The sequence below is a fragment of the Cotesia glomerata genome, linkage group LG4, assembly GCF_020080835.1.
Source record: "Cotesia glomerata isolate CgM1 linkage group LG4, MPM_Cglom_v2.3, whole genome shotgun sequence".
Taxonomy (NCBI): Eukaryota; Metazoa; Arthropoda; class Insecta; order Hymenoptera; family Braconidae; genus Cotesia; species Cotesia glomerata.
The window spans coordinates 9,774,110-9,798,937 of NC_058161.1; the positions used below are offsets into that span (position 1 = coordinate 9,774,110).

The 24,828-nt window shown below is 30.9% G+C and overlaps 1 protein-coding gene across 4 annotated transcripts in view; it reads right to left on the reverse strand.

The window, feature by feature from the left end:
- Window positions 1-24,828, reverse strand: part of LOC123262565 (potassium voltage-gated channel protein eag) — a 62,727-nt gene that overhangs the window by 34,214 nt on the left and 3,685 nt on the right. The gene's annotated exons all lie outside the window — the stretch shown is intronic.

Consider the following 24,828-nt stretch of genomic DNA (forward strand, 5'->3'; position numbering starts at 1 on the left):
ACTTGGTAAGTATGCTAAGCCTATATGCCTCATTATCTTATTACACCTAAAACGTTTAATTTTGTTTTTAATTATATTAAGAATTACCATTTTTTGTCAACATTTTATACAAAAAGTCTTTGAATAATAATTAACGTCAAAATTTATTGATAGTTGTATTTTTGTTATAAATATCTCTTAACTAAGCTTTATGAATAATTAAAAAGTTTTAAAAATTTATTATAAAAATTATTTCTTTGGCAAAAACAAATCGTTTATTGTCGGAAAATAAATAATTTGATTCAATAAATAGATAATACAATTTTTATCAGCTGTTTTATTGATGGCTATTTTTCACAAGAAAATTGCGTATTAAAAAGCCATAAAATTGATTTATTGAAAAAAATATTTCTTTTCTTCTCTATAGTAGCGGATTTAACAACAAATTTTTTTTTGAAAAAACCGATTAAATTCATCGAAAAAAATTCGTTTTTCTTAATCAATTAAAAAAGAAAAAATTATTTTATAAAGAACTCTCTAATTAATCCATTTCTAACGTAATTTTGTCAAATCGACTGTACAAATAAATTTTCTCAAGTCCTTGCTTGCGAATAAAGGTCTCACAATTTTACCGATAAGAAAAATTATACGACTTAAGTAGTTAATTAACATAAACAAACACGATTTAAAAACTAAAACAAAACAATGAAAATTTTTTCTTCACGCACTACAATACTAACACAGCAATTGAATAAAAATAATATTTAAAATTAATACTACAGATTAAACAAGCTATTAATTACATTTATCAATTGAAAGAATCGTTATATTAGGGCCGTGACTCGAAAATAGTGAAGTAAACAAGAAGAAGAGGGGTATGAGGCTCGGGGATAGGGTTTAATCGTTTGAGGCAACAGTAGTTAAGGTCATATCGTATTACTTATATGAGTACACAACTAAACTGTATTATATAAATATACATATGGTAGTATTACATCCGAGAGTACACAAGGGCTGAAGTCGTCATTATTGAGCCCTACAGTTTATACTACACCCAGACTGCAAACTCTCGTATTATAACGTATAATCTAATAGCAATAGCTGAATATCTGGATCTACACGCGAGAAAGTTACCACCGCGGGTGAGTTTTGATCACCAGGCGCAGGTAAGTTAAGGTAAGTAAGGTGTGGGTCAAGGTGGGCGTCAAAAGCCGTTCGCACGCGGTTCTGAACCTTGCTTTGAGATTTAAAGACTCGAGAGTCATTGAGCACGGTAACCTCGTACTTAATAATTTTTTTAACATTTTAGAAACTTAACTATTCAATGAATTTAAAGCTTAAACTTAATACATATATTTATATTCAAACGCTTTATTATTAACTAGTTTAGTTGTTATTATTATTATTTACCTCATTAACTCAATGTTAATTACTAGCATGCAATGTTCTGTAAACATTATGATAACAAATGACCTTTGTTTATTATTTAAATAAAATTATCATTTTAAATCAGAGTATTTTAATCATCTGTGGTTATTTATTTAATATTTAATATTTTTTATTGGTGGGAAAAAAATAAAACCCATTACTGATTATCATTGTTTATCCCGAATATTAAAGTTTAGTAATTAAACGTTTCAATTAATCGATTAATTTGAAAACAGCCGCATTATTTAGTTTTTCACTTATTAAAGCAATTATTCAGTTCTATTATTATTTGTTCGAATGGTCATTGATTATTTAGACTATTGATCTACTTTTAAATTGTACTACATAAGAATGAAAATAAAAAAAAAAATTTTAGAAGTACTTAAAAAAAATTTTGGCAAATCCAAAAGTGCACGACTTATATTGCTCATTTGTTTAATAAATGAAAAAGAAAAAATTAGAAAAACAGTTCACCCTAAAGGCCATCTCTGCAACTTCCCGCTAATTCCATTCCTGGGCGCTTAAAATTGTACTTATGACATTTTTGAGCTCAAAATATAATTTATGTGATATTTTGAGCTCGCTGAGTTCAAAGAAATAATATTTCTATGCATTTGAGCTCTCCCAGCTCAAAAGTCTGATAGAAGTTTCATAGAACACTATTTTTGGAATTTTCAAACCGCAATAACTTTTGAATGGATCAACCAATTTTCACGCGGTTGGCGGCATTCGACGCAGTTTTATTATTCTCATAAGTTATTTTCAGGTTTTAATTTATCGAACCGAAAATTTCGGATTAATCCCGAAAAAACACTTTTTTCGGTTTTCTTTCGTTCACGATATCTCTCGAACGAATCAACCGATTTCGACCAGCTTGGTGGCGATCGACGTGGTTTTTCAAGCTTAAGGGCAGATTAGTTTTTGAAGTTGATCGATAAAGCCGTTTAAAAGTTATTCCAAAAAAACCACTTTCAAAAAAAAATTTTTTCTTATTTTTTTTTGAGATTTTTCAAAATTTCTCAATATCTATCGGTCCGAATCGGTTTAAATTCACAGGAAATCTAAGTTTGAGGGAACTCTTTAGAACGCCGTTTAGTAGATTTCGATCGGTTTAGTCGTTCAAAAGTTATAAGTGAGTCACAGTCACACAAACACACACACACACACACACACACACACACACACCTGCGGCAGAGGAGAAACTGCTACCAGGCGCGTCTCCCCGTAGCGGATGGGAGAACGCTCGCTGTCCTTGGATGACACTAGGTCTCTTAGTTGAGGTACAGAGGGTACAGAGGGGCTTTAATGGGTTGGTCACACTAACTGACCTAGCAAGACGATCGTTCCCTGCTGTAACTCACTGGGAGTGTCCGGAACCCGTGTCGATTATTTCCGACGATGCGGGCTACGGCTGATGTGAGCTTGCTCTGCCGAGGTGTAAGTTGCAGTAGCGGATCAGGAGCCAGCCACTTCGGGCCTTGATCAGGAAGTACGCAGTGAGTATTAGAGATCGGAATCTTCACCGCCCCGAGCGAGTCTAGTCCGTCCGTGTATTCCGGGGCTGGCTAAGTGTCGGCTAGGCTTCAGGGAACTGGGGTAGGAGTACTATCTCCGAGGATACACCCGTTCCTAGTTATGACAACCCGCTCCACTCCGTACGATGCGCTGGTAAATCAAAAAGTATGAGTAATTTACAGGAAACAAACAAGAGTGGAAACGGGATTCATGCCCAACAAGCAGCGATTGAAGCAAGCGCTGAAATGAAGAGAACGTAAGCGCTGGAGCGCCTTGAAAAGCTGACCATTGAGCTGCAAGAGTTTGTCCAAACTAAGGTCAATATCCAGAAGCAGATAAAGATCAAGACAACCGGTGTAGTCAATGCTCTTGGAAGATTCAAGAAACTGGACGAGGAATGGCAGTCATCACGACGACGTATTCAAACTGAAGTTGAGACGGAAGAAGCAATGGACACGGGAGCCGACGGTGACGGCGAATTTGCTGCTGAGGACAAGGGTGAAACTGACACAAGGCCTGGAAAGAGAAAGGACCGAAATTCGCCAGAGCCAACCGACAAAGTCACAAAGAAGAAGGACTTAAAAAAAAGCCCTCCCCAACGACTGGCAGGGTAGGGCGATGAACCTAAGAAGGCAACTGATTGGGAAAAATTACAGTCTAAGAAGGAGAAGAAGAAGCTAGCTAGAGAACAACTCTCAAAGCAGCCACCGAAGGAGCCCAGGCCAGAGCCTAAGCGGAAAAAATCACGCAAATGGATCAGACCCGACGCACTGATCATCCGCCCGGCTGAGAAAACAAAGTATGCCGAGATTCTGCGTCGCATAAAGCAGGACGTCCCAGATGAGCAGGTTCGTTCAACGGTAGATAAGATCAACAAGACCAGAAGTGGCGACTTGTTGATTACGATTTCGAGGAAGAGCACTGACAAAGGCCAAGCCCTCCAAAAGACGATCGCAGACATCCTTTAGGAGGAGGCCAAAGTGATCTGCAAAGGACCACAGGAGACCATCGAGATCCGAGATGTCGATGACGACACGACGAAAGAGCATATTCAGACCGCTCTAAAGAGGGAAGCTGGAGAAAGTTGTGAAATCCCACTAGAGGCAATCAAAATCCGTAAAGCCTTTAGGGGTATGCAGACAGCCACAGTGTCACTACCAGCAGCTGCAGTACAAAAGTTACTGGAGGGAAACTGCAAAATAAGGATCAGCTGGGTCAATTGCCGAATGAGAGCAACGAAGAGACCCATACAATGCTTCAAATGCTGGCACTTTGGGCACTTCGGATCTCAGTACAAAAGCGAAGTCGACCGGTCTAAGCACTGCATAAGGTGCGGAAAAGAAGGACACAAAATTGCTGATTGTAAAAATCCAGCTAAATGTGCACTGTGCGTTGAACAGCACGGCGTAGAAAAGGCGGCTCACCATGCAGGCACGAACAGATGCCCCGTCTTCCAAGAAGCGCTCCAGAAGATAACGAAGCCAAGAACATGAAGATATTGCAGCTCAACCTCAATCATTGTGAAGCTGCGCATGACCTGCTCATGCAAACTGTGCGCGAATTAGAGACAGACGTAGCACTTATAAGTGAGCCTTATAGACACCTGAGTAACCAACCCTGGGAATCCGACAGCACTAACAAAGCCGTCATCTGGTCCTGCGGTAAATGTACTTTTCAGAGAACAGTCAACAATAAGGAAGCCGGCTTCGTAGCAGCATGGGTAGATAGCCTCCGCTTCTACAGTTTCTATGCACCACCTAGTCTCTCTAATGAACAGTTTGAAGACTTCCTTGATCGGCTAACTGAGGACGCAAGAAAACACTTTCCCGTGGCAATAGCTGGTGACTTCAATTCCTGGGCAGCAGACTGGGGCAGCAAGTTCACTAATACACGTGGAAAAGCACTTCTCGAGGCAATGGCCACACTGGGCGTGATCCTTCTTCCGGTGACACGCCAACGTATACTAAGGGAGAGGCAAACTCAATTGTCGACCTTACATTTGTCAGCAGTTGCTTAGCTCGAAGAGGTTTTTCTTGGAAAGTATTGAACATCTACACAGCCAGTGACCATAGTGCGATACTATGGGAAATATCAACTGGCCAGAATCTAACAAGAGTCAACAGGAACGCCAGCGCGGTTGGGTGGAAAGTTAAATCTCTCGACCTCACTGCTTTAGTAGTAGCCCTAGAGTGCGATCCGATCATCGTAGAAACTGCTGAAGACAAGACCAAGGACCTAATGAGAAGAGTCACCCAGGCTTGCGACGCCAGTATGTCTCGGAAACGTGGCATGAATTCAAGACCTTCGGTGCACTGGTGGAACGATCACATTAGCATTATACGTTCAGAGTGCACGGAAAAAAAAATTTCATTCTGGTAACGTAACTGTAGAGTTACCACAACTATACACAGTTTACTGTTCGTTGTAGAGTTACAGTAACAAAATGTTATTTAGTTCTGATAACTCAATGTTGTTGAGCTCTCAGAGCTCTACGGGATTGTTCTCAGAGCCAAACGGTATAGTTGGGAGCGCTTTACGTTGCGCAGTAGTGGAGTGCGCTGACATATTTCATAACCTTCTAAATTGCCAAACATAATTATTTTGTTACTAATCTATATTATTAAAAATATATGAGGACAATTAAGTTCCCAATTTATTTCTTTAAGGAAATAGGTTTTTTTTTTTTTTTGTCAAATTGAATTTCGTTAGAACAGTTTTGTATTTATAGTTTTTCAAGGTTCATTTGCAGTGACTGTTAATTTAATTTATTAGTTGAATATATTGTGATAAGTGATAAGTTATCGGAATACATTAAAAAGACCCAATTTAACACAAAATAAAATTTGTTTTCGTTTATTTATCTTTTCTCGTGCATATACGGTAATGATTTTATGTCTAATATCTATTGATATAATTAAGAAAATAAGATAATTTTGTGACGACCATATTTTTATTTTACAAATTATTTTTATTTGTAATATAAGTTCTATTATTATTTTATTTCTATTATAATACTATTCTTATTTGTCATATACAATTATTGTTGGCAATATAAATTCATTCTACCGTATGTATTTATTAAAGTATCAATGCTTAATCGTAAAAAAAAAATTATTAAGCAGACTTCCAAAAATTTGTTATAGTCTCAGAACGATCCTGTAGAGTTGTGAGAGGTAAATAACGTTTAGCTCTCAGAGCTCAACGATGTAGAGTTGCAGGAGCCAAACGGTATTGTTACTATAAGAATACGTTAACCTACTGGAACTTTTTACAACTAACTACTAGTAGAGTTCCTATAGCAAAATTTTTTTCTCCGTGTGTCTTAAAAAAAGAAGAAAGTCTCAGCGTGGCTACAGCGTGTGTGTGTGTGTGTGTGTGTGTGTGTGTGTGTGTGTGTGTGTGTGTGTGTGTGTGTGTGTGTGTGTGTGTGTGTGTGTGTGTGGCCGTATGTAAACCTCTCATAACTTTTGAACGGCTTGACCGATTTCATCGCGGTTGGTGCCATTCGAAAGGGCTTGACTAAACTTTAAAGATTTTGAATACCATTTGGACCGATTCGAATTAGTAGATTTTGAGAAATCTCAAAAAAACTACAAAAAAAATTTTTTGAAATGTGGTTTTTTTGGAATTACTTTTAAATGGCTTTACCGATCAATTCCAAAATGTAATCAGCTCTTAAGATCAAAAAACCACGTCGATCACCACAAGGTCGGTCAAAATCGGTTGATTAGTTTGGTGAGTTATCGTTGTCGAAAAAAAACCAAAAAAAGTGTTTTTTCGTAATTACTTCAAAATTACTGGCTCGATCAATTTAAACTTAATAATCCTTAATGAGGATTTGAAAACTGCGTTGAATGCCGCCAACCGCGTGAAAATCGGATCCATTCAAAAGTTATTGCCGTTTGAAAATTCAAAAAATTGTGTTTTATTAAACTGCTATTAGAGTTTTGAGCTCAAAGAGCTCAAAATGACACAAAATTATATTTTTGAGCTCGAAGAGCTCAAAAACGTAATGTGTAACTTTGAGCGCTTAAGTACATAATGAGCGGGAAGTTGCAGGGATGGCCTTTAGAGTCAACCGTTTATTTTTTTTTATTAGATTTCTCTCAAAGAAATAAGCCAATTTTGATGCGGTAATCAATGCAGATTTTTATGCTTAACAAAAACATTGGTTACCATAAAATTCATTTAACGAAAAATTTTCGAGTTATTGTATAAAAACACTTTTTCGAGATTTCTTTCGACAACGATATCGCTCCAACAAATCAATTCGAATTTGAATTGTCACAGCTGTGAGGCGGTGCCACGGAATTTCGTTTTTATTCAGTAAATTGATGAAATAATATATGTATGATTAGTTTGTCGAGTGTTGCGTCTTTGTTGCAGCGGTGTTGCGGAATTTGGGAAGTTTTTCAGAGAGAAGTATTATAGTGCAGACGTGTTTCGGCAATCATAATTTTATTATTTCTGCACAAATTTGTTGCGGCGATGTTGCGGCAATAATGATTTTATTATTTCTGCACAAATTTGTTGCAGCGGATTTGCGGCCATAATAGCTTTATTATTTCAACACAAATTTGTTGCAGCGGTGTTGCGGGCATTTAGAGCCAGTGCGGCGCTGCTGGAGCGGTGATGTGGCTGTTTTATGCTTTTACTCGGGGTTATAGAGCTAAAAAATCTTTGACAAATATATGAAATGGATTAATTAGAAACAAATCGGAAACACGAAAATCATCAAATAGTTCAATCGAATAACTAAAATTTTAATTTTGTATCAATGAAATGATACTGAAATCGGCAGACACCTCATTATCTATTGACTTTATTTTAAAAAAGTTACGTTCATAGTTGTTTTTTACATTTATTTTTACGCGTAAAATTTTTTAAAAAAATTTTTTTGTTAAAATTTAAATTATAATCTTTTATCTGAAAAAAAAGGTTCCGATGTCTCCTAATTTCAATATTGTTCAAAAATTATTTACATTTATATTTTAATTAAGCCAATTTTGTTAGAAGTTAGATCATTTTAATTATAATAATTGTAGTCTCATTAGCTCTCACTTAATTATCTTATCATTCACATTAATCTATGCTCGCAGGGAGTTAATAAGCTTTGTGGGTGTAATCATGACTTAGCTTGGCTTTTTTATTGTTTGTCTTTATTTATTTATAAATGCATCAATTGATATTTTTATAATACATGCTACTACCAACCAATTTTTATGCATATTATGGCTGATTCTTGAAAACAATAAATGAATAAATAATTCTAAATTAAATTTTACCATTAACATGTACTTTAATATTATAATTGACGTTAGAAATAGGATTCGAACCCACGTCCTCAAATTTAGATTATATCATATCAGTCATACTTTTTAATTAATTCTCAGAATTATTAAAATTAAACTAACCTTCTTTGATTGGAGTCGTATAATTAGTTGTTATCGATTGAATGAATAAAAAAATTAAGGTTAAATTTTGTATTCAACGTTTAATCAACTACAAATGATAAAATTACATTTAGTTTTCTATTTTCAACTAAAAGATAAAAATTTAATAAATAATTACAATAAGTCATCATCAAACCATATACTTAATTAAAGCAACCGTAAAAATTTAATCAAATATGAAACTAGAATTGTAATTAAAATAATTAATTAGGTTTATAAGTAATTAATTATAAAAAACCTTGAATATATTTTTATAAAATATTATAGAATTACTTCATTGCGGGAAACAATAATTAATTAAATAAACTAAACTGAATTAATACTATAAATATAGCCCAACTAATTTGTAACAGCAGTAAATTTAATAAATGATAAACAAAAAAGAAAAGAAATGAGTAAATTGCCTTAATGAATTGAAAATAATTTGAGACAACTATACTCGATAAAAAATAAAACAGCTTTGACCGCTCAAACTGAATCGCGGATTATATAAAACGTTTAAAGTTTAAGTGGATTCGTCAACTGGATTTAGATCTATTATAGGAAAATACCAACGCTTAAATGCGTTCAAGTATTAACTTAACATGCGTCAACTTAACTTAATACGTGCCTGTATTATAAAATAGTTTATAACTTTCTTATACTTGTACTTTATAACAATACTTAATTACTTTAAGTGGAAATAATTTATTTATTCTAGTTTTTAAATTTATTTCACCATGTCATGGAAATAAAAAGTGCGATTAGTGTCATGCATAGAAAGATCGCGTGTAACAGAATCTTTAACCCTTCAGTACCCTCGCTATGAGAATTTTTCTCACGCAACAACATTCAACTTATAGGATGTCGCTGCAGTGCAAGTGAGACACTAAAAAGAACGTGGGTACTGAAGGGTTAAAGAAAAAGTGTACTACCACATGTAAATAAAATATACATTTAATATATATTATATATGTCAAAGTTCATGTTATCACATAATATGTTTGTACATATGAGAAAAGAGAAGATAGGATTCTGTATATCTTTGTAGAGTGGTTGCCAGAGGAGAACTTGTATCCACAGATTCGGTAGAATCTGGCGCCAAGTTCCGTTCAAATCCGTTGTAAACGGAGCGCCAGACTACCGACTATGTTTACTGTAAGCAGAACGGTTTTTTGAGGTTGCGAAATTTTATTTAATTCTGCGGTACTTTTTTTACCCAATTCGTTTATCATAACAGTGATTCATAATTTATTTCACCGTATTAATTAATTATATTCACTTATAACAATTTATTTACTTGAAATTATTAAATTTTATCATCACATACTATAGCTCGCTCAGAAATTTCGATCCGAACAAAAACAGTCAGGATCGAAATTTGTGAGCGAGCTATAGTATGTGCTGATAAAATTTAATAATTTCAAGTAAATAAATTGTTATAAGTGAATATAATTAATTAATACGGTGAAATAAATTATGAATTACTATTATGATAAACAAATTGGGTAAAAAAAGTACCGTAGAATTAAATAAAATTTCGCAGCCTCAAAAAGCCGTTCTGCTTACAGTAAACATAGTCGGTAGTCTGGCGCTCCGTTTACAGCGGATTTGAACGGAACTTGGCGCCAGATTCTACCGAATCTGTGAATCCAGACTTTTTTTTGATGGAGAAAGGTCAGCGCCACAGACTAGATAAAATAAAAATGTGTAGTAATCCTCCTATAGATACGCAACTACAGTTAAAAAAAGTAATGCACAGCTTACATTTACGGCCGCCAGGGTGCACTGGAATTATATCTACATAAGCTGTAGCTTCAAGGGGATAGTTTGCAGTAAAAAATGCTGCCAACGCGAGATTTAAGTTGGTACCAATTGTAAATTTTCATTATAATTACAAAAAATACTAAAATCCGAACAAAAACAGTTTCACTGTAAAAAAATCGCGCCAAGTCCACGTTCATAAGACTATTAGGGAAAAAAAAATTTTTTTTTCTTTACAAAAAGATACAAAATAAAAAAATTAAAAAATCTAAGTAACCGATATGATTGTTTATGATTTTCGGAAATTAAAAAAAATCTTATTGTAAATTTAAAAATTAAAAAAAAATTTTAGAACGTACTTGGTGTGCGTCATTGTGCATTTCAATTTTTTTAAAGTCCTAATAAATAGACTTTACGAATTTCATTAAAAGTAAAATATTTTGCAACCACGCACACTAAATACGTTCTAAAATTTTTATTTAATTTTTAAATTTACAATAAGATTTTTTTTAATTTCCGAAAATCATAAACAATCATATCGGTTACTTGGATTTTTTTAATTTTTTTATTTTGTATCTTTTTGTAAAGAAGAAAAAATTTTTTTTTTCCTAATAGTCTTATGAACGTGGACTTGGCGCGATTTTTTTACAGTGAAACTGTTTTTGTTCGGATTTTGCATTACTGGCACTCCTTTGTTGTGCTTAGTTGATATCATTTACGATGAATATATAAATTTTCTCAAGGCTGTTTTGTTGAGTTCCGATTAGTGGTTGTGACGCCCCTACATTACGTTATAAAGCCGTGTCGTACGTGTATGGGTTGTGTGTGACAACTAATTTATATTTGTATGGATACATCGGTTTTTAAAAAATAGTATCAGAAGGATTCGAATTCAAGTAAGCTAATTTAATAAACGATTTTTATAAAGTGAATCTTATTTTTTAATATTTTTATGGATAAAATTTTAACAAAAATTACGTATCCTATATTATAAAATCCGAACAAAAACAGTTTCACTGTAAGAAAGAATCGCGGTAAGTCCACGTTCATAAGACTATTAAGAAAAAAAAATTTCTTATTTCTTTACAAAAAGATATAAAATTAAAAAATTAAAAAATCCAAGTAACCGATATGATTGTATTTGATTTTCGGAAATTAAAAAAAATTTTATTGTAAATTTGAAAATTAAAAAAAAAATTTTGGAACGTACTTGGTGTGCGTCATTGTGTATTTCAATTTTTTTAAAGTCCTAGTAAATAGATTTTACGAATTTCATTAAAAGTTAAATATTTTGCAACCACGCACACTAAATACGTTCCAAAAATTTTTTTTTAATTTTCAAATTTACAATAAAATTTTTTTTAATTTCCGAAAATCAATTACAATCATATCGGTTACTTGGATTTTTTAATTTTTTTATTTTATATCTTTTTGTAAAGAAATAAGAAATTTTTTTTTCTTAATAGTCTTATGAACGTGGACTTGGCGCGATTTTTTCTTACAGTGAAACTGTTTTTGTTCGGATTTTAGTATTTTTTGTAATTATGATAAAAATTTACAATTGGTACCAACTTAAATCTCGCGTTGGCTGGATTTTTTATAGCAAACTATCCTCTTGAAGCTACAGTTTATATAAAAACAATTCCAGCGCACCCTGGTGGATGTAGATGCAAGCTGTGAAATGTATTTTCTTAACTGTAGTTTCCCATCTATTGGAAGATTACCATGCATTCTCGAATTATTCAGTCTGTGGCATGTCACTTTTTACATAGAAAAAAAGTCAGGATCGAAATTTTTGAGCTTGCTATAGTTTGTACTGATAAAATTTAATAATTTCAAGTAGATTAATTATTATAATTGAATATAATTAATTAATATCAGTAAAATAAAGCATGAATTACTGTTATAATATAAAATTTAGGAAGAAGCAGTACCGTAGAATTAAATAAAATTTTGCAACCTCAAAAAACCGTTCTGCTTACAGTAAACAAAGTCGGTAGTCTGGCGCTCCGTTTACAACGGATTTGAACGGAACTTGGCGCCAGATTCTACCGAATCTGTGGATAGATGAAAGTCTTGAAGTTAGTCAAAGGTCGAAACTCGCAAAAAACGGGCCACGATTCATTATTGGTTAAAATTTAGGCGCGCGCGTAGCGCGCTATTCAAATTTCTAGTATATTATATTACCAATTATCTGTTTTACATTAGACAATTATAACGGAATTTTGATTTTCGAACGTTTACGTATTCATGAATATCTGCAAGTATGGTGCAAAATCGACATTGAAAAAAATTACTTGATTTAAGAAAGTTACTTTGAATATAACTGGTTGTTTTGATCCAAAAATTTCTCATATATGTAATTGTATAAAGTGTTTCCTTCCTAAGATATAGCAGGTTATCTTTTTTACTCTTGTTAGTATCTAATGGAAAAATTGAGACACAGCTAAAATATCTTAGGGAAGGAGGACTGTACAATCAAACTCTTAATCGAAGAACACAATTTTCGAAAACCAGCAATATTTACTTTTTTCTTTAGGAATTCGATATTCTTCGTTCGAGAATAAATATCTTTATTCAATTTGAATTATATAGAAAAAAAAAATTTTTTTTTTTTACTTGAGTCTATTTTGAGACTTATTTTTGATTATATAGATAATAAAGGAATTCCGAGCATTACTGATATTTTTGAAATAAGTAGGTAATATATTGAACCAATGTAACTTTGTATCTTCATCTTCGAGAAAGAAATTTTTAGGAGAAATATAAGTTATCTTGTTTGAAAATGGTAACTTGCTTTGTTGAATTCATAAAATTCTTGAATGGCGAACTTTTTCATCTCATCGAAAATTTTTATCTTTTTTACTCAAGATTTGAATTCTTGTCAAATTTCTCGAATTACTTTATTAAAAAATATAAAAAGAGATTTGAAAAGATTACCGCAATGCAAAATGTCTGTATAGTATTTAAATCAAATTCATTGAAATCCCTTTTTCTAATTAGGGTTAAAAGAACTGAATATTTCAAAACAAGAGTGGAATTTTGAAGAAATTATTTTTCTTGAACCAAGTAGTTTTTTTTATAGTAGATTTTATACTACCAATTATCTATTGTTCTTATATTTCTCGAAACGATTATCATAAGATTTTGAACTTCGAACGCTTAAACATGCAGGAATATCGAGTATTCGACCTCATAATGAATGTGTCATAACCTTAGATCCGTGTTGTCAATTCAAGTCTACCAAAACCCCTCATCTATATACAAACATATATGTCTCAGAAATAGCTTCCTCCAAAGGTCATTGTGCCGAGGTATCTCGTATTGATCTGACACTCGGTAAATGTACAAAATTTATGAAAATTCCTGGACAAAACGAGCTGTTTCTAAATCTTTCAAAAACGATAGAAATCTAATAACATTTAATACATGATTCTTTATGAAAAAAGAAAAGATTGAGACATTTATCGTGATAAAACATTTAAAAATACCCTAGATAAATATTACCCTAATAATATATTTATACACAACACACGCACAGATACGTATATACATGCAGAAGACAAACATCCTTCCTTCCTGTTTCCTTCCTACACAGTACGTATGCTTACCCCTGGATGAGAAGCATCATTAATTTAAGCTTTACACACCACCACACAAATAGAGCTTTTGTAGGCCATCAAATAATTGACGAGTTATATCCGCTCTGAACATGCAAATGACACTCACTCGATATTGGGCAACCCAATGAGGACCCAATAGGTCTTACATTAAAATTTCTAGTTGGGTCTCTGTTGCGATTTCCTCTTAATTACTAATTTTAATTAAAAAGCGGGACACGATTTTTTATTGGTAAAAATTAAAGCGCACTCGTAGCGCCCTGTTCAAATTTCTAGTAATATTTAAAAATGAATGATCTTATTTCGTGAAAAAATTAATTTAGATTTTGATTTGATAACCTAATTATCAGAAAATTAATTATGCGTGTAGTCGCAGGATAACAAACTATGAATTAAGTAATTATGTATTGTTATTTTACGAAGGTGTTTTTTGTTTTACGATTAGATCTTTTAATTATTTATTAATCTTTAAAATTAAATAAGTCTTATTTTTTCCTCTATAGACGAAAAAATGCAAAAAATTAAAAACAAATCATTGTTAAGAAAATCAATAAAAAAAAATTTTTAATGAAAGAATGTTGCGCTATATATATCAACAGTCTGTTTACTTAACCCTTCGTTACTCGCGCTATAAACAAATCGCCGCTTAACAACTACTCAATCTATAGAAACTCACTATAGTGCGAGCGAGAAACTAAAAAAGACGCGAGTAACGAAGGGTTAACATGACAGGTTTTGTATTCTTGACATTTTATACAAAAGTATGATATTTCACGTAAATAAATTAAATAAAATCGACGAATTCGTTAGAAATATGGCATAAATTTTTATTTACAACCAAACTTAATAATTTATTATGATACTGAGTGGATGAGTGATGTTGGCGCAACGAGCGAAGTGAGTGTGCCAACTCACGAGTGCCGAAAGTCTCATCCATTTAGATCGTACATAAATTTTATTTATTTATTAATCTCGTTACAAAAAAAATTCTATAGAGGTGCATATAGCAGCTGTGCATAGAACGAGTACATATTAACAAAAATATATTTTATTATCAACAATCTCTTAATATATAAGATAGTAATATAGTAATACTTAATACAGTGCAAGCTAAAAGAAAATCAACCTAGCAAACCAGTTATTTATATAAGTTTTATAAGTAATATTGTTGTAACACTTAAATTAATATCACGATTTTTAACTAATTATCTATTTTTATCCATTCTCTCAGTTTTTTGGTTATTAGTTTCTTCTTATCATTCAAAGTTTTCATCTCTATTGGTAATTTATTGTAATATTTTAAAGCTACATAATAAGCACATTGTGTGTAAATTGTTTTACTTATTTTTGGTAGTGACAGTTGTTTATGTCTTGTACAAGTTATTTTATCATTATAGAGATTTATGCAATCTTGATAATAGAAAGATAACGCAGTGGTAATGAAAGTTTTTCTGATCCCAAGGGGAGTGTTGTTGATATTAGTTACGCACAATTTACTTAGTAATATATTTTGTATATTTGAGATGATTTTAATTGACTTATCATATGCACCTCCCCAGGCAATAATACCATAATTTATTATGCTTTCGAGTAGCCCATGATATATTATTTTCATGGTTTGTGGATTTAATATTTCTGTCAGTTTGTAAAATACAAAAGTGAAATATTTGAGTTTTTTGAATAATTCCAGAACATGGTTGTTCCATCTCATATGATTATCAAAGTGTATTCCAAGATATTTACAATGTTCAACTCTTTTCAACAGCTTATAATTAATATGTACTTCAAACTCAGTTGGGTAGCTATCTTTATAACTGCCGAAAGTTATAAATGTAGACTTATCTATATTGAGAGAGAGTTGATTCTCTCTAAGCCATAAATCAATTTTATGTAACCATTCAATTAATTAATTTTTAACTATTAGCCAGCTTTTTCCTGAGCATAATATGGCTGTATCATCAGCATAAGAAACTATGGTATCATTCGATAAAACATTAAAAATATCATTGATATATATTATAAATAATAGGGGCCCCAAGACAGTACCCTGGGGGACGCCCACAGTAACGATTCTGGTATCACTTATAGTATTATTTAATTTAACTACTTGGGATCTATTATATAGATAGGATTTTAGGAGTTGATGTGGTATACCCCTAATTCCATACCTCCATAGTTTATTCATCAATATCTTATGATTGACAGTGTCAAAAGCTTTGGCCAAATCTAGAAAAGCTAGAACAGTTGGTAAATTTTTATCTAAGTTAGAGTAAATGTAGTTAGAATAAATAAATGTAATTAATTAACGTAAACAATGTAATATTTTGCACATGTCGCAATTAAAAAGTGAATAGTCATATTTTGACATCAAAATAAGTAACAGCAAATACTTGTTAATAAAAGTTATTTTATACTTAACAGTAGGAATAAATATCAATATTGTGTGATATATTCTCACGAGTCAATTATTAATTAATATTTTGGAGTTGAAATTCTATTTCTTCTTTAAAATTTCATCATAATCAAAATCGATCTATTGTTCCTATTATTATCTATAATAAGTTAATGATGAATAAGTGATTAACGATCTACAAACCATAAGGGGTGAAATACTCAAAAATCGATGGCCAACTAACGCAATTTGTTACTACAGATCATTTTTAATATACATAAATAATAGCCTAAAGTAATTAAGCTACACGGAAAAAAATAATCGGTAGAGGCTACCGATTGGCGATCGGTAGCAGCTACCGATTTTTTTCGCTAGAGGCTACCGATTTTTTCGGTGCAGGCTACCGATTACCACACAGAAGGAATTTTATGTTAACGGTAACCATTCTTATTTTGTAGCTTCTACTATTCAGGATGGTTATTAACTTTTGCAAAGTTAAAATGATAAATGCAACTATCCGGTGATTGTAATTAGTACAATCAGTATATATTAATTCCCACAATTATGATGATACGGTTTATTATCTAGATAGTGACTTTTACCATCGGAGATAGTTAAAATTATCATGATTGCAATCATATAAAAACTACACAGGAAGTATAAAAAACTAAACTTTTTCGATTTTAGAGTCAGAATATAATAAAATTCTAATGTTTGACATAAGAGTGAGTATTGAAAAAAGTATATTTATATTATTAAGAGAATAACAAAAATTTTGTCTCCAGGATAGTCATATGATAAAATCGGGTTTTTTAGTGAAATTTAGTGTCATTGCAAAGGTCTTGACTTGAACTTGCGCCTTTACAAGGTTTCATATCATTCTCATCGATAGTCAATTTATCATGATAAGTATTTAGGCTGCATTCGAAAATGCTCCATTTCTAGACACATAATTAAGAAATGACCTTTTATCTTGTTAACTATTGGCATTTTTAAGGATATAAGCTCATCCCGACATTACACTCATCGAGATCTTTCATTTGAGTACCCACATCAATTTTTCATATATATATATATATTACTAGCTTTTACCTGCCCGCTTCGTTGAGCACTTTATAGAATTGCATTTTTAGATCTAGACTTGAAATTTAATTGGAGTATTGTTTTGATTTGCACAGATTTCAAATGAGCATTAAAAATTTTAGTTTAAATCATTGCAAGTCTCATGAGTGAAGTTGAAACCTGTCTAGCTTCAAGTGCGAAGAATTTTTCTGTTATTCAAAATTTTCTCAGTGACATCAATTTTTTATAGAAAATAATTTTAACATGTTCTTTATGAGTTCTATTTAAATAAGTAGCCAAATTTATTTGTCACATATCTAATGTTTGGAAAATGCATTCATTTTAATCTGTTACATTCCCTTGATCCTGCAATAAGAACAATTTATAAGTTACGTAATCAGCAAAAATAACATGTATGTAAAATTTTTAGTCCGTTGGCTGAATTACTACATGTAATGTTAAGTTTTGGAAACTTTACAATGAATTTTTTCCCGCTGCTATCGAGACGTATGTTGTAAGGAAATTTTTAGTAAATGTTATTGAAATTCAATAGACATGGCCTAAATTTCATTTTTCAAAAATTCCTAGTTTATTAACAACATTTTAAGTAGATTTAATAGAAATCTAACTATTTTATTTCATGGAACCAATTATCATAACCAAACACACGATCAGCATATAAATACAAATTTTCAATAAAATAAAATAAATAAAAATTTTGCGTTGAATGGTAGCAGTCCCATCCCGATAGCTTTAGCCGTTCTTGAGTTATAAATAGTGTAACTAACACGACTTTCTTTTATGTATATAGATATAGATATGTATATATGAAAAATATATCAAAATGCATATGTGTACTCAAATGAAAGCTCTTGATGAGTGTGACATCAGGATGAGCTTACATCTTTAAAAATATCAATAATTAAGATATGACCTTGTATCTTGTAAACTATTGACATTTTTAAAGATATAAATTCACCCAGATATTACACTCATCGAGACCTTCCATTTGAGTACCAACAACAACTTTTCATATATTTTTGATATATATATTAGGGTGTACCAAAATGTAACTCCCGTGGAGAACCTTTTAAAATTGGAATTTTGAGCTCCGCTTTTAACAGGGGCTGCGTTTGGGCATTTCCTGAGATATTTTGGTGTGAGACGATGTATTTGATTTTCATAGAATTTTTTAACAGAAGCTTAGTTTGGGCATTTCCGGCGAAAATTCAAAATTTGGCCGGAAGTGCCCAATTAAATCTCCTGTTAAAAATCCTATAATTAATTAAATGAATCCTCTTACCCCGAAATATCGCAGGAAATGCCGAAACACAGCTGCTGTTAAAAGTGGAACTCAAAATTCCAATTTTAAAAGGTTCTCCACGGAAGTTACATTTTGGCACACCCTAATATATATATATATATATATATTCTCATACAAAATAATTTTTTGGGACTTGGATGATATTTCTCGGTTAGTTTCTAAACAGAATCTATACCGATTTTTTCGATTGCGGCTACCGAAAGGTATTTAATTTAATAAAAATTTATAATCAAAAAATACCTAATAAATACTCCTTATTCTTAATATTTTGTATTTAAGTAAGTGTTATTTGTATCTCAAATGAAGTTCCGTTTTTTTATTCATTAAGAAGTGAGAATTTAACTTTTCGTTTAGAAGATAAGAAATTTTCAAAAATTGATAATTGGTAGCCGCAATCGAAAAAATCGGTAGGCTCTAACGAAAATAATCGGTATCTGCTACCGATTTTTTTCGGTAGAGGCTACCGATTATTTTTTTTCGTGTATGAGCCGAACATTTTTATGGACAGTAAGCTTTGGAAAATAACTTTATATAGATATTTTTTCTGTTCACTATAGAACTAACCGAAATTGTAGTGTAGAACCGACGTAGCTAGGACATTTTATTTTATAACAAGCCCACGGGTTTAAGCTATCAAATAAAAAATTTCTACATTTAGAGGCTTTAGAAAATACCCATGATATGGCAACGTTATTTATTTTACCTATTAAAGTTCAGTCGCGAATAATTGGCCCGACTGTGAATTTAGGCTCTGATAATTTTAAGCAGTCGTATAAATAAAAACTGGTATTATGATAATTTCATGATAATTGATATAATAATATATAGAATAAAGAATTGAGTTTTTTAATGAGAATGCTGCAGTAAAAGTTCTGCAGCTTAGTTTTCTTTTTTTCGCAATTTTAAACTTTTACTTTTTTGGTTTTTGTAGTCAGAAATTTCTTGAAGCTTGATCACCCTCCTAAATCGTCCTTAAAGTAATGCTAGTAAAAAGAATAGCATTGATCACATCGTAATTTAGCATTTTGTTCGTTTGGTGTAAAAGTTTTTGTCCAGAAGCATTTTTGGCTCTTGTGCAAAATCTTTAAAGAGGTGTTAGTTGCATATACTTTAGAGCATCAGCAGCAGCAGCAGTCATACTGGCAATAGTAGTTATGTGAAACGGCTAGAAAGGAATAAGGAAGAGATAAAAGATAAAGAGAGAGAGTTAGAGTTATAGAATTATGGTAGTTGAATCAAAAACGATAGCATCTATAAAAGGTATGAACAATTTCACGGACATCTCGCATAGTCCTCGTGAAGTGGTCTAGTCGGTGTATAGAAAAAAAAGAAGACGATATGTATATATAACCTCAATAACAATTGGAGCATTAATGTTAGTGAGATTTAACGACATGTCTTTACCTACCACTAAAATAGCCATTGAAATATATATCTATAAAGCTTGTTGTACTAAGAATAACTTTAATGTTTTTTAAATTTATATAGTGCCACCCTTTTTATGTTTACCGAACATTATGTATGTATATGTATATATGTAAAACTTTACACGTCGAATCTGATATTCGGAATATTTTTATTTTTGTTTTACTTTTTTGAAATTTTTTCTTTTCTAGTTATTTTTTGTTATTGGTTTTACCCCTGTTTTCGAAAATCGAGTTTTCATTAGATCTCCACGTTTTGAGATCTTAAGGAGTAGTTCCGACGATTCTTAGTCACCATGCCTGTATGTATGTATGTATGTATATTATTTTGTGTGTGTATATATATTATTTGTGTGTGTGTGTGTGTGTGTGTGTGTGCTCGACGAGATATCAAAAGCATAGAACAGCTAACTCTTTGAGCTCGAAGCGCAGCTCAAAAACGTCAAAAGTGCAATTTTAAGCGCTTAGGTATGGAATTAGCGGGAAGTTGTAGGGATGGCTTTTAGGGTCAACCGTTTTCTTAATTTTTGTAAAATCTATTTGAAATATAGTTTTGATGGTATAGTAAAAAGAGAAATCGGAGGATTGTTGGTATTCTTGTAACAAGTCAGCAACATCTTAATTCAATGTTACCATGTACTTGTTAACCATTAAGAATGAAATTATTAGGTGAAATATGGTTATATTGTTTATAAACAGTTAATTGTCTTATTGAATTCGTCAAACTCTTAAATGGCAATTTATTTTTCTTAATTCAAAAGTTTCATTTTTTTTTTTACTCAAGAGTGAATTTTTTGAGTTAATTCAAACTGAATATCTCGAAACAAGAGTAATATTATAAAAAGAAGATTTTTTTTAAATCAAGTTATTTTTTTTTTTAGCGAACTATTATGGTCTAATATCCAATATATCTCAATCGAAAAAAATTATTGTAATAATTAATCATAATTTCGGAACTTCGCCCTATAATTTCATTGAAGTTTCTATTTTATCAAAAACTGTGTTCTGTATGTGCCAAAAAATTCGATAATTAGTTAGATCATAAAAAGTGTTAATTTTTCGATTTAACATGAAATTCCTCACATATTTCATATATAGGAATACCACGACTAAAGAAGTCACTGTAAGTACAATGTACTTTAAAAGCGATTTATTTATGTGATGAAAATTTGATAAAAACTTTTTTATGTGAAATTACTTTTCTCATCTGTAATGTTTGATGATAAAATTGAATTTTTTAAGATATCTATTGTATTGCGCAAAATTGGTTCAAAAGCCAGACACTATACTGAACATAATAAAAACTAGGAAGGCATTTATTGTGTGCTGAAATATAAAATGTTATATACTTATGTTATAAAAAAGCAAGCTGGCATGAGACTGGAATTTAGTTAACTTTTTTTCCCATTTTTTTATTATTAAAGATTTGCACTGTGTAAAAAAAGTAACGAAAAAAAGTGAGCGTTTTAATACAAGTTTGATCCGCCTATATCTCGAATATTTTAGATAAAATTTTAAGTATTGCCGGGTTAAAAGTATAAAAATAAAAAGTTATGACGTGTCAGTCATTATGTTTTATTTTGATAAATCAACAATTTAATTTATTTATACGAGCGTACCTGGGATTTTAACAGAATATAAATGTTCGCTAGATAAACATTGAGAATAGAGGACGGAGGTTACAAAAATAGAATTCAGCTCGGGTTATTAAAATTAAAATAAAAAAAAAAAAAAAAAACAGAATGAGTAGATTAAATAAAAACATTAAAAATTCAACTGAAATGGAGAAGCTTCATTATTTTTCAGGAGACTGCATTCGACGTATTAAAAAATAAAAGATTTCAGAAAAAAATCAAAATTAATGAGAAAACCAGTGGCCGAATAAAAGAAGTGAGCACAAAGCTTTTGGTTTAAAAATAGAATCACAATAAAAGTTTAAGTATAGACCATAGACATAGACATTGTATCTTACCATATACTACTAAGTGTAAGTATGTGTACGAGTTCAAGTACACACAGGCTAAGGTTTCAAGGGAGGGTGTGAGGTGGTGGAGAAGAGACGGAGCTAATCTGAAGTACCGAGAAGTGCTTTATTTGTTAACTTTGGCATTACTAAGCCTATACTAAGCCTCGTGAAGTACAGACTAAGGTGCAGCGAACTTTAAAGCATCAAGTAAATGCTTCCTCTTCTTCTCAAAGGAAAGCTATTGGTGAACTTCTCGTTAGATTTCTGATTAATATTTTCATGTTTACATATTACTTAGTTAATGCTTGAAGGATATTTGATTCAATTTTACAGGAAAGAGTGGTTTACGTTTTTAAATGTCTAAAAATAGCGCAATGAAAAAACTATTAAAAGTTTGATGGTTTTTTACCCACGGAGAATGCGTCTATATTGCGCGAGTACATTTATAATTAAATTGGTAAAGCGCAGAAACATGAAGCTAAAAATAGCAATAGAGGACAGAACAACAACAACAACAACAACAACGACAATAATAATAATAATAATAATAATAATAATAATAATAATAATAATAATAATAATAATAATAATAATAATAATAATAATAATAATAATAATTTAAAAGTCATATAAATGGTAGGTATAAATTGGTGTGTAAATAACGAAAGTTAAAAAAAATATAAGGATAACAAATTCGCGCTTTTAAAAAAAGAGTATTGACAAAAAAAAATAATGAAAATATACACAATTCAAAATAATTGAGTTGTCTTTTGAATGTTTCAGTCTTAAGCTTCACTTTATATTTTTAATAGAACTTCATTTTTACTGCCTTATAAATAATTTATTTTTTGCTTATTTCAAAATACGATTGTTACGGATTTGTTATTATATAATGAAATGTTCAAAATTTTGTTCTTTTAAAAATTTATCATTGAAAATTATAATCGTTTGATAGTTCTCAATTTTGTATTGATTATTAATTAGAATTAGTATATTGATTGAAGGTATAACGTTTTAATGAGAAAATAATAATAATAATAATAATAATAATAATAATAATAATAATAATAATTTATAAAAGTCAGTATATAATGAGTTTTGGCGGTTGCATATATTGGATTGTTATGCATCGAAAAGCGATAGGTATCATATATACGCATGTAAATATAACGCATGAGTTTGTGTATAGTAGTAGAATGTAGTATTACCATGTTTGAGGAAGGTCACATACACAACCGGTAGGTATGACCCAATGACCTGCCGGATCACTACGAAACAGCACGGAAATGTACGATATGATATTCTCACTATATTTAAATGTGGTAGAAAAACGTACGGCTGATCTAAACTCTACGTTTCTACTTCATGAATTTTTAAGTGTCATATTTTATTTACTAACAAATATTTATTTTACGCTAAAAATAGTATCCTTAAAATTGAAAATTTAACTTTGAGCTTTAAAAATTTATCAGTGTTCAAACTATTTGTGTTAGATGAGACAAAAAGTATTTAATAACGTAAAAGCATTCTGATAGTATAATTTTTTATTATGTCAAGCAGATGTAACAAAAATAGATTTTACGTTTCTGTAATATACAATGCACAATAAATTATCTTGATTTATTTTTTTGAAATACATTTTTAATAATTGATGTGAGCTTGATAACGTGATGCTTCCGTAAAAAGTAAAGAGCAAGGGTTAAAAATTTAGCCGCTGCGTCAAATGTTTAAGTGTCGCAAAGACAGTATAAGACGGGTTAGAGAATAGGTAAAAAGCATTGAAAAAAGGAGTTAAATCTGTTCTCACTCCTCAGACAATTTAAGATCCACTCGTGGATAGAAAGAGAAGCGTTAAGTGGGAAAAGCTTAACGTTTTGCCTCGAGATTTAAGCTTTTTTCTGCATCTTTATACTAATAAGGAAATCTTAACTCAAGCTCAACGACCTCATCATTTTTTATTGTTGTTAATGTAATTTTTATTTTAAAACAATTTGTTCAAGTTGTAATAATAATAACATAAATAAAAAATTTTTTATTATTTTTAATTCAACTGAAAATTTTTATTATTTCTTTTATGAATGTAATACAAAAAATTTTTGAAATTTTTTTCATGCTATCGAAATTTTCAATCAATTAACACTTTTTACTATGTAGCAAAAACAACCATCTAGGAAACATTTTTTTTCCATTACATATATCGTTTCCACGATCAAATTATCTACCTGGTTTGGAATGATTTTAAAAAGTATTATTGCTATTAATTATTAGTATAAAAATTTAATTTTATAAGAATTAAAAATTAAAATGAGATCAGTAGTTTCAAAATTTTCAATTTTCTGTCAATCAAAAAAAAATATTATCATCATTTTATTACCGTTCAATAAATACGAGGGATGAAAATATTTACAGTTTAATATTGTGTCGATAATCCAATGAATAATGTATAAATGCGAAATTACCTTGACAATAATTGATATACAGCGTTAAAAAAGAAACAAAACGTAACATACATCATACATCGAAATATATTTGATTTTTTAGTAGATTTCATATAAATCTAATTATTGCATTGGTCCCCATGATGCAACTTTTAGAAAATTTTGCTATATTCCAACTTAACTCGATGAGCTGAGTCAGAAAATACATATGACTCAAAAGTTTATGTATGTGAGGAGGTGAGTTTCAAAAGGGTATCTTTTCATTTTTGATTAATCGAGACAAAAAACTGGTTATCTTCAATTATAAATATTTTTATTGAACTTTTTTAATTTAGCTATAAAATGCTATCGGTTATGAAGCTACAATTCGATTTTCATTAAGAAATTTTTACCATTCTCGAAGTAATTAATATTTAAAAGTTCAAAAAACTGCTCTTTTAAAACATGAAAAGATAACCTTTTGAAAATCAGCTCCTCATGTATG